Genomic DNA, 6,000 nt, shown 5'->3' with positions numbered 1-6,000 from the left:
TCTTTTGGTTTCTAATGATTCTTTTTGAAGAAGTTTCCAGGACCTTATTGGCTAAGAAGTCGGGGCTTAGTTACAGCTACTGAATTCTCCCTCTAAAATGCTTCAGAAAGGCTGTCCTTAGCAATGTTGATGCCCACTCCACTAACTCCTGCTAGCATTGAGAAGTTTTTCAATCTCTACCAATATTATAGCTAAAAAGGAGAGTTGTCCTAAATACTCTTTCTTTGTTTACTATTGAAGTTCAAGTCTCTTTCATATCTTTCTTAGTTGATTTTTCCTGAAATTATTTCATACATTTTTTCAGAATTTATATTGAGTTGAAATGCCTTTCTTCTCATTTGTATAGACTCTTGACAAACTATGGTAACTCTTTTTTTGTGTGTCATATTTGTTTCAAATACTTTTCTTGACTTACAGTTTGAAAGTGTTCTAAAAATAATGAATCAAAAATTTTATATGTTTCTAGTGTTTAAGCAACACCTTAAACCCTGTACACATGTGCACACACACCCCTGGAGAGTGTCTGTGCTTTCTTGTAAAGGTGTCTTATTTCTTCCATTCTGAGATCATCTGCACTGACTTTTTGAAATTCTTGAAAAAATATGTGTCACATATGTATAATTCTGAAGAGGAATGGTATCACATGAATCCATTACCCAACACGTAGGAGCTAGAATATACCACTATTCTGAGTCCCTCCCCCTGTCAGAGAGCACCAACTTTCCCAAGATGGAACCACCATCCTGCTTTTGCTTTTATTATTTCTTTGCTTGTAAAAAAAAAACAAACAAACAAATTTTATCACGTATATGTTTGTGCCTCTTAGCATATGTTTAGTTTTTATACTTTTGAGATGTATAGAAATAGCTTTACAAAAATTCATCTTATCTCTTCTTCTGTCTTGCTTTTTTCATTAAGTCCTATATATACATTTTATTCATATTTTATGGGGAGATACAATTCATTCATTTTCACCACTGGCTATCCCATTTCATGAATATATGTACATATTCTTGGTGCCTATGTGTGAGAATTTATCTCTGGAGTTTTCATGTGGGAGTGGAACTGCTGTGTTGGAATGTCTGTGCCTGATCAATTTTACAAGCCAGTGCTAAATTGTTTTCCCCAGTGGTTGTACTAATTGCATTCCCAACTGCAGAGTATGAGATTCCTGTTGCTGGGATTCCTTGCCAATACTTTGATATTTTCAAGTACTGGAGTCTGGTAGCCATTTTTCACCCAGTAGATTTGCACCAGCTTTTTAAGCTTGTCTGTCCAAGTTCTAAAGGATGGAAAATGACTTCTCAGAAACAAATCAAACTTCTTTTTGGTTGCCTTTCCAGTTTCTCCTTGGGGGTCAGTCACTTCACTAGGTATTCATAATATGTCATGTTGGGCCTAATGTTCATCCCTGAAAAGAGGCCACATCACCTGGGACAAGTGACTAGCAGACTGAGTTAGGAATTAGGAAGCTCCTCTGTCCCCGAAGCTCTGCAGAGCATGCGTCTGAGTCACGTCACCTCTCGGCATTCACCCTATCTGCTTGCTGGGGACAACAGAGCTGACCTTCCTCCCAGCCCTGCTGTAGAGCACTTTGAAATCTTTGGATAAAAAGCATGACAGAAGCACCAAGTACGATTGTGACTTGTGCCAGCAGCACTAGAAGACGGCATAAAAATAGGAAGCAAAGAAAATTTCATTTTACAAAAGCTGCAGTGAGAAAATTGGCTGGTCAGAATGTCATTCCCTGATTTTGGGTCTCATGGATGTAGACTTTTATAAAATTAAAAGGAAAAAAATATAAATGTACACATTTTGTCTTGGGTGCTCCACAGAAGCCCTTTGATCATCACCATTCCTGTGACACCAGGTGAGTCATTGAAGTGGAGGAAGATTGATACCTGAAGAGACTGTGTCAAATCAGTTCTTTGTAGTTGCCCTCACTATTTTGACTTTCATTGCCAGGCATTGAAGTCACACAGTCTGAGGGGATGTTACGCAGTGAAAATTGGGAAGGGTCTAAGCCACGGCACCACCATTACACATAGGAGCTCAGACTCCTCCAGCAGAAACAGAGCATCCTTCAAACCTGGCCCACCATCCTGTCTCCACCCTGAAGTTCTCAGATCCCCCATTTTGTCCTTAATATTTAAGAACATGAGAGATGCAAAGAGGGGATCTTTTCAGCAACCTTGGACACATTAGGAACCCCAAGATAAAAAGAGTCATGCCCATTGATGTGGGGGCTCACTTTAAACAATGACTTAGTTATCATCGTAGTGGCTTATGCTCATCCTGGTTTAATGCTCTCAGTGAGTTGTGCTGAGCTGTAATCACCTTTACTTATAAATTGGATGGGCTGTGGAGACAGATCCAACTCATAGAAAAGACATTTCGTGCTCTGAGCTTATTGCCTGGTATGAGACTCAGATCATTTAGGATAGGAGCTTTTGATTCTTATGCTCTGTCTTTACAGTCAATTTTTTTTTCCTATTGGAGTTTTAAAAATTCAAAACTGCACAGGGTGATTTGGTTGCTGCACCCCACTGAGAAGTTGAGGAAGTAAAAGGTAAGAGGGTGTAGCTTTGGGCCTGTAAGGGGGATGTGAATGACGTGTGTCCACCCACAGCAACTGTTCCATGATGTTATGAATCATATTGTACTCGACTCCTAATTTCCACCCAGAAAGGGAAAGCTAAAGAGCACTATTGAAATGTTTTGTTCAGAAGTTTCTCCGAGAGAGGGTCCTCATAGTGCTTTGTGAAATAATTTGCATTCTAATTGGCATAGTTAAATTATTGCCATAGAATTTACATGGTGTGACTCCAGTAAGAATACTTTCCATTAGGAAATACTCCTTAGGAAAAAAAAAAAATGTCCACTCCAGTATCCAGTCTGAAGAAAATCTCTATTTATTCTCTTCAGTGACCCCATGAGAAAGGTCATTCTCACTGGATTTTCAATTGCTTAACTGAAGAAATTAGTTGAAAAGTGGAAATCCAACCTGCTGATAGTTTCTTTATCTGCCCACACCTAATAATTGGTTTGACAGATTTTTTTCCCTTTAAATCGACAGATTATTTACACCTCTGTGGATTACAATGTTGCTGGGCCTTTCTTTTTTAAAAAGTTCTTTTTGGAGATGAGAACTGTCCACAGTCAGGCTAAAATTTAGTTCTCAGCTACATAATTCTTGTTTGTATAATATGGATTCCTAACAATGGCGGGATAATGGAGTATCATGAAGCCTTGAAATGTCAATGCTGATGAAGACAACGGAGCCCAGAGGGAAATGACAGAATGTTATGTACAAAAGAGAATGAAAAGGGTACGGAATCCCATTCCTATTATGTGCAATGGTTTGACTGTCCCCTCCAACACTCTTGGTGAAATTTGATTTCCATTGTAACAATTAAGAGGTGAGACCTTAAAGAGGTGATTGGGTCAGAGAACTCCATCTTCATGAAAGGATTAATATTATTATCATCCAAATAGAATAGTTATCCTGGGAGTGAGCTCCTGGCAAAAGGAAAAGTCCAGCTCTTTTTGCCCTCTTGCTCAACCTTCCTGCTCTCTCTGTCTTGAACTTGCTCTCTTGCCCTGGGCCATGTTGTGACATGTATAAAGACCCCTCCAACGCTGGTGCCAAGCCATTGGACTTCCTAGCTTCCAGAACTACAGCTCCCACTGTTCATAAAGTACCCAGCCTATGGTATTCTGTTTAGCAGCAGAAAACAGACTAAGATACCATGTGAAAAGCGAATATGCAAAAAAGATACAGATGGTAGGATTTTGAGAGTTCCCATCTCATCATTTTCTCCTAATACTTTTACAATATTGCTTGTGTAATAAACATGGTTGTAAAAGTATTCAGTTAGGTGTAAGAGAAGACATGTCATGAAATTAATAAGGTGTAAGTTACAGGTCCCTTCATATGAGGGGCCTACGAGTGACTGGGTTGCTAAGAGTTACAGAGCTCCAGGTGGAGAGAGTGAGCCTGCATACAATCAGCAAACATTCCTATGTCAGCATTTCTGGTAAATCACTTGTAGAGATTGCAGAAGAAAGGGTCCTAATTCTCTAGCACTCCTGCAATTTGTCATTATATCATTTCTCATTACAAGTAAATATTCACTTTCAGATCTAATTTTAAATTTATAGTTCTACATTTTTTTTTCTTTAAGAGGACTCGCATGAGCATCATGTCTCATGAAATCTGAAGGTGCCTTTGGTTGGGTGGGGCATCCGAACACCAGCTGAGCCTTATGAAGTGTAAGATCCAACACTGGTTTCCTTCCTTGACTTTTCCTAAGAATCATTGTTAGAGCGTTGGACAGCCTGCGGCTGTGCTTGGGGGTTCCTCTGGCACCACAGTCCCTCATTCCATGGCTGTGTCCTCCCAGCTGTTCTCAGTTCTCAGAGAAAAGCAGCTTGAAATACCAGTTCAAGATCTCAGGATAGGAAGGACAGTGAAGGTCATGTTGGGTCACCACTTGCCTGATGCTTGACTCTTGTTTTCAAGGGATTACTGGGCCTGAGCTAGACTCCCTGACCTGAGGCAACTGTTAGAAAGCTCTTCCTTGCCTGGAGTCAAAATCGGTCCATTGTTATTGACATTACTCTTTGCTTAAGAGCTCATTAGAGCAAGTTAACCTTTTAGATGAAAATGGCAGAGGAAAGTGAGAAGAAAGGAACTTTAGTTGTCTCTCTCCTTCCCTATTTCCATGCTAGGCATTCTGTTGTAGGTTTTAATATGTGTTGATATAATCTCTATCATCATCATCATCATCATCATCATCATTATCTCATCACCTCATGTTGCCAGATTTAGTAAATAAAGATGGAAGATGCTTAGATTAAGTTTGAATTTCATAAAAAATATTTGTGAAATATGAGTATGCCCTCTCCATGTGAAATTAGTTTATCCTTGGTCAAGAGCTACTGGATCCTATAATATTCCCATTTTGGAGCTGAAGAAACTAAATGCCAGAAAATAACAAATAGCAGAGCTGGAATTCAGGCCCAGGTTTTTGACTGTAAAGTGCTATATATTTTTCCTATCACCATATTGTGTAATTATATACTATCTACTTCCCACCTATCTCAAGAAAACCAGAAAATTAATTTTTTCTTGGAGAAGAGCAACGGAAGCTATAAAAAAACGAAACTAATGCAGGTATTCTCAGCAAAGAGAGGACAGTCCCCAGGAAACTACTGGTTCATTTAGTGTTAAAGATAAAATTCTTGTGAGAAACTACAAAGATTGTTAGTCTGGTGTGAACACAGGAAATGCGAAACCTCCCTGAGACATTCAGAACAGGGGACCGAAAGCCCCTTTCACCAAAGCATCTGTTTTCCAGGCCTTTGGAAAGCACCTTCTCTCATCATAGCAGCAGTGGGGAAGGGAGGCTGGGCCTTTTCACCTGGTGTCCCTGGAACCTGAGTCCTACTCAGATTTCCCTGTCACCTTTCAGTGCTGGTTTACTTTCTCCTCCCATTGTATATGCTGCAGAATTAATTGCCAGCCTAATTGCCAAAACTAATTGCTGTGACATTCATTGCTCATCTGCTCCCTTGTCTGGCTTAAGTTTGGACAGGTGGCTCCTATGAAGGCAAGGATGGAAAAATTCCTGTTTTGGAGACAGGGTGCTTCAGCGTCATGGCCCATGGAGGTGGACCAAGGAACCAGCTTCCTCATTGCACAGAAGACAATAATTCTTGGCAGGGGTTCACTGTTTTCTGGCTTCAGATGAGGTTGCTTTGACTGTGAGTCCATTAAGTCGTACTTTTCAGGGATTTTCTCTCTTCCATTCAGAGTTTAGAATTTGTTTAGAGTTGCTGATAAAGAAATTGAGACCCAGAGAAGGGAGATTTCTTCTCCCATACCACACAGCTCCCTCATGACAGAGCTATATGGGGGGCTCAGATTTCCCAACTCACAGCCCAAGATACTTTCTACTGCTCCATCCAGCGATTGTTGAAATTACACTAATTACTCTT

The sequence above is a fragment of the Marmota flaviventris genome, chromosome 8 (assembly GCF_047511675.1).
Source record: "Marmota flaviventris isolate mMarFla1 chromosome 8, mMarFla1.hap1, whole genome shotgun sequence".
NCBI lineage: Eukaryota > Metazoa > Chordata > Mammalia > Rodentia > Sciuridae > Marmota > Marmota flaviventris.
This window is presented reverse-complemented; position numbering follows the sequence as displayed.